The sequence below is a fragment of the Rhinoderma darwinii genome, chromosome 4 (assembly GCF_050947455.1).
Source record: "Rhinoderma darwinii isolate aRhiDar2 chromosome 4, aRhiDar2.hap1, whole genome shotgun sequence".
NCBI lineage: Eukaryota > Metazoa > Chordata > Amphibia > Anura > Rhinodermatidae > Rhinoderma > Rhinoderma darwinii.
Genome location: NC_134690.1, coordinates 397,141,500 through 397,154,768, shown reverse-complemented (window position 1 = coordinate 397,154,768; position 13,269 = coordinate 397,141,500).

Sequence of the window (13,269 nt, the reverse complement as noted above, 5' to 3'; positions counted from 1 at the left end):
GCCGCACCAGGAGCTGGTGCGAAGAGGACAACAACTTGCTCAGGGGTGGTGGATGATGGTGGTGATAGTCCATGGAGTCTCCTGTGGTGTCTGCCTCTGGAGCAGCGTAATGAGGTGGCATTCGTTATGTCAAAATTTTGGCTGCATTTCCTGGATCGGCCGCGGTTCTATTGACCCAAACTAACTGCATGATCATCATCGGAATCAACGTTGCTGTTGGTTCAGGTTATTAGACCAGCGGTTGCGTCAGTCTGAATGAGGCCTTACTACTTCTGATATTTATCTTTCAAGAAAGTAGCTGAAAGTGTTTGGTTAGGGGCGGACGGAGAGTAATTTGGGCCCCTTACTAACCACTCTAGCCGTGACACACTTCACTTGGGTTAGCACTTACAACTTTTGGGCTGTTGGTACCCTCTGGCCTAATGCCTGAATACCCAGTCTGCCTCTGGTTAGGGGTCATGATCAGAAGACTCTTCACACTGCATGTAGTCGTGCCCAAAAATGCATGATTGCCGCTGTTTTTCTCTGCGTTTATTAGGGCTGCCGGCGAAAACAAATTTTCTGGCTCCCATTGATTTCAATGCGTGGTCAGTCGGAACCACGTTGAGAAAGAACACGCTGCTTTTATTCCTGCGAGCTGCTAAAAGCTGACGTAAGGGAAAAAAAAAACCCTCCGCCTCACATTGAAATCAATAGGAGGTGTTTTTGGCGCTGATTCCAACGGTTTCCGCATCAAAATCAGCGCCAAAAAAACTTGGTGTGAACTGGGCCTTAAGCTTCGCATTGACCTCAATGGGAAAGCGCATTGTTAGTGCATACGCTTTTTTTGATTTTTTTTTTTTTACACGCGTGTGTTTAAAGAAACGCGTCGCGTAAAAAAAAAAAAACTAGCGCGAAATGTGTCAAGCGCCTGTATTTTAAAAAGTGCTTTACAAAAAAACGCAGTGTTTTTGACACGTTTGCATGTCGTGTTCTTTTGAGAGCCATGTGAACAGGGCCTTAAGATCTAGACCTACCACGGTTTAAGTGAACTGAACCTAATTCACCCTAGGGTTCTATGGACGACACAGACTCATTTTACTTGAGCCGCTGGGGTGTCCCGGTCTTGCAGCCTTAGGTTTGATCTTGGTTTCAAAACACCAATTTTTGGCTTTTCGTCCTTGTAGGTCTTGTTGTTTTCATCTTCATATCAATGTGTAGCCTGTGTAATCTAGGAAAGGACGGGTCTTCCAGAGAGAGAGAGACGCTCTATGTAACCGCTCTCCTGACCAAGAGATGAGGACCCCTCCCCTATATTAACTCTGAATTCTCTAATAGGGGGTGTGACTAGTCTTTCTAAACTGGACTATCCCTTTAAGTCTGGTTGCTCTACCTATCTGGAAGAATACCTTCGCATGATGGTCCTAATCCACAATCATTACTAATATCTGTTGTAGCAAAACACCGAAGTACAATCAATCAAATTCCAATACCAAATTTATAAAATTTGGATTGAAGTCGACGGTCAAAACAAAATACTATATAATGCTGGGGGTGGGGCACGACCAGGGATTCGAAGCATCTCCATAAACCCTGGGCCATGCCCCGCCACTTCAGGCGTAACAGAATCTGGCGTTTTGGCTGGAGTTTTCTCTTGACTTCCTCTCTGTGATGCACAGACTTGTTTTAGGTCAATGCTTCTCTGGTACCAGAAAGCTTAAAGGAACACTCCACACAAAAGTGATACATTGTGTTATGCCTAGGTGGGGCTTGAGGGGGCGTGACTTCGATATCTGGTAAATCCCTGTCTCATGCTCCGCCCCTTCAGGCCCAACACAGTATCCATGTTGCCTGGAGTTTTCCTTTAAGAAACAATACAGATTGAATGCAAACAAGCAGGACACGGGGACAAACATGCAGGAACAAGAAAGAATATAAGTAATTGGTTTAGATTTAGTTGGTTTAGATTATTTTAGATCCCTCTTAAAACCACTGCTCCGCATTAAAGGGGGAAAATGTGTGGGAATAAGAAGTGATACTCACTCGGAAGTGGAAGATTCCTGCGTAGTTCTTGTCATAGCTATGGTTACGAGGGACCACGTTGTTTTTGTGGAACGTGGCGAGGGCAGCCAAGAACCAGCCATTTTCTAGAAGATAGTGGAAATAAGGTGACCCAACCCCTGATTATCTCAGAAGCCGTGTTACATTATGATTGAACGGCTGTAGCGCCTGAAGGGGCCCAAAGGCTTTCTGCCACTTAAAAAGACTAGTTTTTGGCAAATGGTTGGCGGGGGCACTTCTACAGATTTTGCATCGGGGCCCAGGAGCTTCAGGATACGCCTCTGGTCTCTTGACAGGATCCTGTGGGGGTCAAATATATTTTTGATTGCTAAACTTTTTGTACATCTGATGTTCCAAATGCCAGCAAATTTTTTGGGTCTTACCTAAAAATATGGACTTTAATGACCCTTTCAATAGCAATTGGCACATCCATCTAACGACAATGGGAACTTTTGAGTGAAAGGTGTAAAGACAGCCCCCGTGAATAAGTATGGCCCCCATCTGACCTTCATGTTTTTTTACTTTAGCTTTTATTAACGGTCAAAACAGGCTGTATGGGCGCGTTGACAGGTACTCGTTTCTGTCCAATATCAATCTGTATGGTAAGTGACTCGTCGGTGGTTAACCTAAGAAGATCATTTTCAACATCTCTACATCACATCGAAAAATTGTGAAAAAATAAAATCATAAACCGATCCTTGTTCCATCAACTGGGTGAATGTTGATGAACGTACAGCAGTTGGCGCACGCGCGTTTTCTGTCATTTTCCATGTTCGACTTTCCAATTACCACAATGGAACAACTGAAAAACGGACGTGGCTGTCCAGTTAAGAAAACCTATTTCCATACACCCTATTAGGGACTTCTGAGTTAATAAAGGGGGGGGCCCTCTGTTCAGGATCCTCATCTCCGGAGGACCTGTTCTGTCTTGCATCACACAGACAACCCACTTGACTTGAATGGACATTGTAGTACTTAATTTCCCCTGTAATGGCGCTGCAGGGAAAATTGACCACTTACTGCCAGGTTTCCCCGCAGATTACGGCTGATCGCTGAGGGTCCCAGCAGGGGGACACTTTGCGATCAGCTTATTGTCAACGAACAAGTCTATGGAATAACCTTGAAACAGGATATTTGAAGGTGCCCTGATAGGGTGTCTTTTTTTTAAGGTAATGGATGACAAAGTTCATGGACCTCCCAGTATTGACCTCGTCTTCAGTCTTGTATTGGAAAAACCATTGATGATTACAAAATAAAGTTTTAAAGCACTGAAGACCAACAGTGACAAGAACAAACACGTTAATCTGATAAGAAGCTACTGTATACAGACCCGGAAAAACATGTCAGACAAGTGATATACTGAAGGCAATGCACAGTGTCAGTGGGCAGCTGCGAAAGCAGGCAGAGTTTTATAATCGGGATTGAAAAAAATTATACATAAATATTCAAAAACGTCCCAAAATGAATCACGATCACGGCTGAAATGTTTTATTATGGACGTTTCACTGACGGGTTCAAGAAGAAGAAGGAAAATGGAACCTCAATCAAAACTGCTGACTGTAAATAAGACGATGGTAACAATGGCATCTTACAAAAAGTTTATTTAAGGCTACGCGTTTCAACACTGACTCTTTTAGGGGGTCTGGTCTGGGGTCTATATTAGTTTAGGCGTGTGATGAAGATACGCACTATTTGTGATCCATATGCTGTAGACCGGGGACGTGTCCTATATAATTGGGCAGGGGGCCGCTTCATACACCGTTTTATAATCTCCCTGATGTCCCGTCTCAAGTTGTAGACGGATCGCCAGACCTGCCGTCATAGATGAATTGGAGGAGGGCAGTGTCTTCTCCAATGAATCTGCTGTAGGTCCGCCAGGGCCCGGCTTACAAGGTCAGCGTCAGGATCTCTGTGATCTGTTTAATTTTATGGGTCTGGCGTCAAATTCATTTTAGGGGTCTACTCTGGGGTCTATTCATTTCAAGGGTCTGGTCTGGCTGATTTATTTTAGGGATCAGTGGACTTATTGATTTTAGGGGCTGATCTAGTTTGGGGGTCTGAATGAGTTTAGGGGTCTGATCTGGCACCTGAATGAGTTTAGGGGTCTGAGGTCTTAAAGGGGTTTTCCCATAATCAATATTAATCACCTAGCCACAGCCATATCTGATCGGTGAGGGTCTTACTGCTGGGATCCCCACCAATCACGAGAATGGGCTTACTATTCAGTTTCTGGGAGCCCCATATGAATGTAACGGTACTGCGCATAATCAGCCACCGCTCCATTCCTTTCCATGGGGCTGCTGGGCGTTATTTATGGCAGCCCCATAGAAATGAATGGAGTCACGGCCGAGCATGCGCCTCATGAATGGAAAAGTAAGCCCGTTCTCATGATCAGTGGGGGTCCCAGTGGTTGGACCCCCACTGATCAGATATTCATGTGGATAAGTGATAAATCTTGATTATGGGAAAACCCCTTTCATTCATTTTGGGTCTGGTCTGATTTTCCCACTTAAAAATAACATTACATTTTGATGTAAATAGTTCCCCACATTAAGACGACGCGCTGCTGGTTTATACAACAATACAGGAGGGAAGAGCCCCCAATATGGCCGCCCCAATTCCGATTTCCAATCTTCGGGATGATTATATAATTATAATTTCTTCCATCTATGACAGAGGGTTAGTCTACATCACAACAGGGATAGTCAGGCACACCCTTCAATTAGACAGTAATGCACAATACACATAAGACGTAGGGATATCGGATGACCTGGATCTTCACTTTCACCTTTAGTCCTTGAAAAATTATTTTTGGTTTGGCCATAATTGATTTTATAACAGGTCAATCAAATGTCGGGGGGTTCGGGCTCGTGGCAAACGCTCCACAGCAAGACGCCCCCGACCCTCCTGAGCGTTTATCAGATTTCTGTGAAAGGATGAGGGCACAACTTTTGGGAAACTACAACTCCCAGCATGACCTGATAAATGATCAGTATGCTGGGGCAATGGTACTATACACGCTACCCGCCACGTAGGTAGAAAATGCAGGAAGGGGGCATGAGAGGCATAAAACCCCAGACTAGACCCCTAAATAAATTCAACACCCTCAATAAATTCAGACCCCAAAAATAATTAAGACCAGACCCCTAAATTAATTCAGAATCACAAAGGAATTCAGATCCCAGACCTCTAAATTAATTCGGACCCCACACCAGACCCCTAAATTAAAGGGGTTGTCCACTACTGGACAACTGATGACCTATACACCAGATAGGTCATCAGTACATGATCTGTGGGGGTCCGACACCTGGACCCCGCACCGTTAAGCCGCTCCGGCTGCCTGCGACCACCGGACGTACATGTCGGAAGCAGTTGGCTCCGGCCACGGAATAGCAGAATACTGTCCAAGTGAAAAGGAGCGGACCTGCAGCACGGCCGCTATGCAATGTACGGGGCCAACTGCTTCCGGCTCCGTACATGGCATAATGGGCCATAACATCCGGTGCACGGAGGCAGCCGGAGCGGCTTAACGGTGCGGGGTCCAGGTGTCGGACCAGCACCGATTTTATACTGATGATTTATCCGGTGAATAGGTCATCAGTTGTTCAGTAGTGGACCACCAGTTTAATTCAGCCCCCAGACCAACCCCCCAATTTAATTCAGAATCTCAAATGAATTCAGACCCCAGACCAGACCCCTAAATCACATTCAGACCCCAGACCAAAAAAAAACAACCAATAATTCAGACCCCAGACTAAAAAAAAACAACCAATAATTCAGAACCCAGACCAAAAAAAAAACAATAATTCAGACCCCAGACCACACCAAACCCCTATGAACTTACCGCTCCACTTGCCGCTTCACATCCGGACGCCGATGCCGCACTCGAGCAGATTATCAGACTTTCTCAATTATTGGATGCTCGATTAAAGTAATTTCACTGAATTTTTAAAAGTCCAATTTCGGCCCCAGATCTCAACCCCACGTTCTGCAACGGAAAAAAATAAAACAACACCATCTAAAAGCAGGTCTCATTTTTCGAGGTCACTTCACATTGAGTCCATTGTACAGGTTATTATACCTGGCTGCTTTCTTACAAAAACAGCGCCACACTTGTCCACAGGTGGTGTGTGGTATCACAGCTCAGCCCTATTCACTTCAATGCAGCTGAGCTGCAATACCAGATACAACCCATGGACAGATGTGGTGCTGTTTCTGGAAGAAATCAACCATGTATTTGTAACCCTGGACAAACCCTTTAAGCTTGGGCTTTCTGCAGTAAATATCAAGATTCCTTGTGAAGTGAATGGCCGGTTCTCCAATAGAATGCGATACCAGTGGTGGAGCCACACCGATCAAACATATAGAGTATTTGCCAGGCACTGTGGGCTTCCAGTGACCATGGGTCCTAAATGGTCAATCTGCCTTTGCAATGAGTATTTCTCTTTTCTATACGCCAATTCCCAGGCCTGTTCGTAATACGGAGCGAATAGACTTCTATGAACCCAAACTACCACCGCGTGCCTCCGATCAGGGCTGGTCTATAGAAAATGAAGCTCTGGGCAGCAAGGTAGGATGTATGACCCCCCCACACCTGCCATTTTTTAACTTTTTTGTTTTTTTTATTTCAGAGCACATAATACCGTCATATACAACATAGAACCACCACATGGTGCCCAAATAATACTGCCTTACAGCACCCACAAAATACTTTAAAGGGGTTTTCTAGCCACTAAAAATTGATAGCCTATCCTTAGGATATGTCATCAATAGCTGATGGGTCGGGGGACCCCCACCGATCAGCTGTTTTGAAGGAGCCTCTTCCCCTTCATTTCTTCTTGCTCACTGTGAATCGTTGACACGGATGTAGTGGCGATTCCCAGTATCACAGCCTTCTACTATTCACTTCAATGGGAAAAAAGGCGCCAATACCCGTAAATTGCTGCTACATCCGTGTCAACGATTCATAGCGAGCAAGAAGAAATGAAGGGGAAGCAGCGATCGCACGAGCGCTGCACCGCCTTCAAAACAGCTGATCGGTGGGGGTCCCGAAAGCCCGACCCCGACCCATCAGCTATTGATGGCCTATACCGAGGATAAGCCATCAATTTTTAGTGGCTGGAAAACCCCTTTAACCCCTTAGTGACCACCAATACGCCATTTCACGGCAGCCCCTACTAAGTCCTGCACAGGTGGGTGTCCCGTGCAGGCTGGAGCCGGGGCTCTAACGGCCGGGATCAATGTTTATTTCGATCACGGCCGTTAAAACGGTACCAATCAAAACTACGTCTCGTCCCGCAAAAAACAAGCCCTCATATCGCTACATTGACGGAAAAATAAAAAAATGACGGCTCTTGGAAAGTGACGAGGCAAAAACAAATAATTTTAGTTCAAAAGAGATTTATATTGCGCAAAAGTCGTAAAACATAAAAAAAAATTCTACATACGTGATATCGCCGTAATCGTACCGACCCATAGAATAGAGGTAACATGTTATTTACGCCGCACAGTGAACGGCGTGAATTTAAAACGCATAGAACAATGGCGGAATTTCAGGGTTTTTTTCTATTTCCCCCCCAAAAAAAGTTAATAAAAGATAATCCAAAAATGATATGGACCATAAAACGGTGCCATTAAAAAGTAAAACTAATCCCGCAAAAAGTACAGCTATGTCGATGAAAAAATAAAAAAAAGTTATAGCTTTTTGAATGCGACTATAGAAAAACGAAAAAAAAATAATAATTATTGCTTGGTCATTAGGGCCTAAAATAGGCTGGTCACTAAAGGGTTAATTCCCAAATAATACCGCCATTCTGTGTTAAATAAACAAGGCTGAATTTAGTCTACTCCTGGGGTTCTCATCCTTTGTGCCCCCCCCTAGGAAACAAAGGGCCTTGGCAATCGCCCAGTTTGCCACCCCCAAAAACTGGCTGTGCGTAAGTATTCTCCTTTTTTCTTTGGCTCCACAGAGGTGACGTACGGTTGCCGCCTGTTATAACGTACGGTTGCCGCCTGTTATAACGTACGGTTGCCGCCTGTTATAACGTACGGTTGCCGCCTGTTATAACGTACGGTTGCCGCCTGTTATAACGTACGGTTGCCATCTGTTATAACGTACGGTTGCCGCCTGTTATAACGTACGGTTGGCATCTGTTATAACGTACGGTTGCCGCCTGTTATAACGTACGGTTGCCGCCTGTTATAACGTACGGTTGCCATCTGTTATAACGTACGGTTGCCATCTGTTATAACGTACGGTTGCCATCTGTTATAACGTACGGTTGACTCCTGTTATAACGTACGGTTGCCATCTGTTATAACGTACGGTTGCCGCCTGTTATAACGTACGGTTGCCGCCTGTTATAACGTACGGTTGCCATTTGTTATAACGTACGGTTGCCGCCTGTTATAACGTATGGTTGCCGACTTTTATAACGTCATCTGTTATAACGTACGGTTGCCGCCTGTTATAACGTACGGTTGCCGCCTGTTATAACGTACGGTTGCCGCCTGTTATAACGTACGGTTGCCGCCTGTTATAACGTACGGTTGCCGCCTGTTATAACGTACGGTTGGCATCTGTTATAACGTACGGTTGCCGCCTGTCATAACGTACGGTTGCCATCTGTTATAACGTACGGTTGCCATCTGTTATAACGTACGGTTGCCATCTGTTATAACGTACGGTTGCCGCCTGTTATAACGTACGGTTGCCGCCTGTTATAACGTACGGTTGCCGCCTGTTATAACGTACGGTTGCCATCTGTTATAACGTACGGTTGCCATCTGTTATAACGTACGGTTGCCGCCTGTTATAACGTACGGTTGCCGCCTGTTATAACGTACGGTTGCCGCCTGTTATAACGTACGGTTGCCATCTGTTATAACGTACGGTTGACTCCTGTTATAACGTACGGTTGCCATCTGTTATAACGTACGGTTGCCGCCTGTTATAACGTACGGTTGCCGCCTGTTATAACGTACGGTTGCCGCCTGTTATAACGTACGGTTGCCATTTGTTATAACGTACGGTTGCCGCCTGTTATAACGTACGGTTGCCGCCTGTTATAACGTACGGTTGCCGCCTTTTATAACGTCATCTGTTATAACGTACGGTTGCCGCCTGTTATAACGTACGGTTGCCGCCTGTTATAACGTACGGTTGCCGCCTGTTATAACGTACGGTTGCCATCTGTTATAACGTACGGTTGCCATCTGTTATAACGTACGCTTGCCATCTGTTATAACGTACGGTTGCCGCCTGTTATAACGTACGGTTGCCGCCTGTTATAACGTACGGTTGCCGCCTGTTATAACGTACGGTTGCCGCCTGTTATAACGTACGGTTGCCATCTGTTATAACGTACGGTTGCCATCTGTTATAACGTACGGTTGACTCCTGTTATAACGTACGGTTGCCATCTGTTATAACGTACGGTTGCCGCCTGTTATAACGTACGGTTGCCGCCTGTTATAACGTACGGTTGCCGCCTGTTATAACGTACGGTTGCCATTTGTTATAACGTACGGTTGCCGCCTGTTATAACGTACGGTTGCCGCCTGTTATAACGTACGGTTGCCGCCTGTTATAACGTACGGTTGCCGCCTTTTATAACGTCATCTGTTATAACGTACGGTTGCCGCCTGTTATAACGTACGGTTGCCGCCTGTTATAACGTACGGTTGCCGCCTGTTATAACGTACGGTTGCCGCCTGTTATAACGTACAGTTGCCATCTGTTATAACGTACGGTTGCCGCCTGTTATAACGTACGGTTGCCATCTGTTATAACGTACGGTTGACTCCTGTTATAACGTACGGTTGCCGCCTGTTATAACGTACGGTTGCCATCTGTTATAACGTACGGTTGCCGCCTGTTATAACGTACGGTTGCCATCTGTTATAACGTACGGTTGCCATCTGTTATAACGTACGGTTGCCATTTGTTATAACGTACGGTTGCCGCCTGTTATAACGTACGGTTGCCGCCTGTTATAACGTACGGTTGCCGCCTTTTATAACGTACGGTTGCCATCTGTTATAACGTACGGTTGCCATCTGTTATAACGTACGGTTGCCATCTGTTATAACGTACGGTTGCCGTCTGTTATAACGTACGGTTGCCGCCTGTTATAACGTACGGTTGCCGCCTGTTATAACGTACGGTTGCCGCCTGTTATAACGTACGGTTGCCGCCTGTTATAACGTACGGTTGCCATCTGTTATAACGTACGGTTGCCGCCTGTTATAACGTACGGTTGCCATTTGTTATAACGTACGGTTGCCGCCTGTTATAACGTACGGTTGCCATCTGTTATAACGTACGGTTGCCGCCTGTTATAACGTACGGTTGCCATCTGTTATAACGTACGGTTGACTCCTGTTATAACGTACGGTTGCCATCTGTTATAACGTACGGTTGCCGCCTGTTATAACGTACGGTTGCCGCCTGTTATAACGTACGGTTGCCATTTGTTATAACGTACGGTTGCCGCCTGTTATAACGTACGGTGCCGCCTGTTATAACGTACGGTTGGCATCTGTTATAACGTACGGTTGCCGCCTGTTATAACGTACGGTTGCCGCCTGTTATAACGTACGGTTGGCATCTGTTATAACGTACGGTTGCCGCCTGTTATAACGTACGGTTGCCATCTGTTATAACGTACGGTTGCCGCCTGTTATAACGTACGGTTGCCGCCTGTTATAACGTACGGTTGCCATCTGTTATAACGTACGATTGCCGTCTGTTATAACGTACGGTTGCCGCCTGTTATAACGTACGGTTTCCGCCTGTTATAACGTACGGTTGCCGCCTGTTATAACGTACGGTTGCCGCCCGTTACTTTGTAATAAGGAACCTTATGGAGGCCTAACGCTAGAGTGACACGGGGTCGCCCTTGAGCCACTGAAAATGATCATGTTTTCCAATGGAAGATGATGGCAATCCCACGATTTTACCGCTCGCAGGTGACACCATGAAGCCCGCCGGGCAGACGTTGGTGGCAGGGATGATGTCATTTGTCATCACTAGATTGTTATACGCGTCGTAGCAATAAAAAAAAACGTTTCCATTTAACAATGTTCTTTCTCGGCAGAGCGAATTCAGGAGTTTACGTGTTCAAAGTGACATTGTGACCGCTCCTCCGCCAGACCCGCGCCAAGCAGAGCGATCAGGAAGACGGCGTGACTCTGTGTACCGAATCTGAAAACTAAATGGAAGAAATTTAAACCAGTTCCGTCTCGCAATCCTCCATTTACACGACAAATAATAAACGCTTTCTTGTTTGAGGAAGTCAGGCTCCGGATTTTACAAAAATAACACACCTTTAACCCCGAGATGGGTTTCATCCTCGCATTCCGAGAGCCAGAACTTTTTTTTTGTCAACGTAGATGTATAAGGGCTTGTTTTTTTGCGGGATAAGTTTTTATATTGGTACCAATTTATAGACTAATTTTTATAAAAAATTGTAAAAAAGTTTTATAAAGTTGTAAAAATGAAAAAAACAAAACAAATCCACCATTATTTTTCACTATAAATAATAAGTTATCTTTATTCTACGGGTCGTTAGGATTGTGGTTAATTAGTACCCAGGAAGCAGTGATCCTCTGATCGCTTGTATGTGTGGCCTAATAGGCAGATACTGGTGGTAGATACGGGGGCCTGTGTTAGACCCCCAACTATCGCGGTGACAGATATATCCGTCATTCATCGTTAGGGAACTAAAGGAGACTAAACTAAAAAATTGCAACCCCCTTCCCAAATAGAAAAAATAAGCCCCTAATGACTTGCGGACGATCTAAAGCTTTTAAACGTGGGCTGGTCCGTATACAACTCTGCATGGAAATAATCGTGTAGCTGCAGGAGAGGAGAGTCGGCTGCCAGAGACCACTCGACACCCCATAGAGAGGGTCGGACACCCCGTAGAGAAGGTCGGACACCCCGTAGAGAAGGTCGGACACCCCGTAGAGAAGGTCGGACAGCCCGTAGAGAAGGTCGGACAGCCCGTAGAGAAGGTCGGACACCCCGTAGAGAAAGTCGGACACCCCGTAGAGAAGGTCGGACACCCCGTAGAGAAGGTCGGACACCCCGTAGAGAAGGTCGGACACCCCGTAGAGAAGGTCGGACACCCCGTAGAGAAGGTCTGACACGCCATAGAGAAGGTCTGACACCCCATAGAGAAGGTCTGACACCCCATAGAGAAGGTCTGACACCCCATAGAGAAAGTCTGACACACCATAGAGAAAGTCGGACACCCCATAGAGAAGGTCTGACACCCCATAGAGAAGGGCGGACACCCCATAGAGGTCGGAAACCCCATAGAGAAAGTCTGACACCCCATAGAGAAAGTCTGACACCCCATAGAGAAAGTCTGACACGCCATAGAGAAGGCCGGACACCCCATAGAGAAGGTCTGACACCCCATAGAGAAAGTCTGACACCCCATAGAGAAAGTCTGACACCGAATAGAGAAGGCCGGACACCCCATAGAGGTCTGACACCCCATAGAGAAGGCCGGACACCCCATAGAGGTATGACACCCCATAGAGAAGGTCTGACACTCCATAGAGGAGGTCGGACACCCCATAGAGAAGGTCTGACACCCCATAGAGAAGGTCTGACACCCCATAGAGAAGGTCTGACACCCCATAGAGAAAGTCTGACACCGAATAGAGAAGGCCGGACACCCCATAGAGGTCTGACACCCCATAGAGAAGGCCGGACACCCCATAGAGGTATGACACCCCATAGAGAAGGTCTGACACTCCATAGAGGAGGTCGGACACCCCATAGAGAAGGTCTGACACCCCATAGAGAAGGTCTGACACCCCATAGAAAGGGTAAACTGGGTTTGTTCACACTGCCCAAAAATTTTTATGCCGTTAACTGTGCGGGATTAATATAGTTTTATTGTAATAGTTCGAAATCATGTTCATTTTTTTATACTTATATGTATTGCAGTGTATTGTCCTTTAAGCCTTATCCTATTAAAGGGGTACCACCAGAATCAACAATTATCACCTATCCACAAATAGGTAATAATTGATTGCAGGGACCCCCATCGATCACGAGAATGTGGGTCTTGAACCTGTTCCACCGCCACTCCATACAAGCTCCTCCTCACTGTGGCCGGTGCAGTGAGGAGGATCTAGGGGTTCGGGACTCTGGTGGATTCATTCTCGCGAACGGTAGGGGCCCCCAGCAATCATACAATTATTCTGTGGATA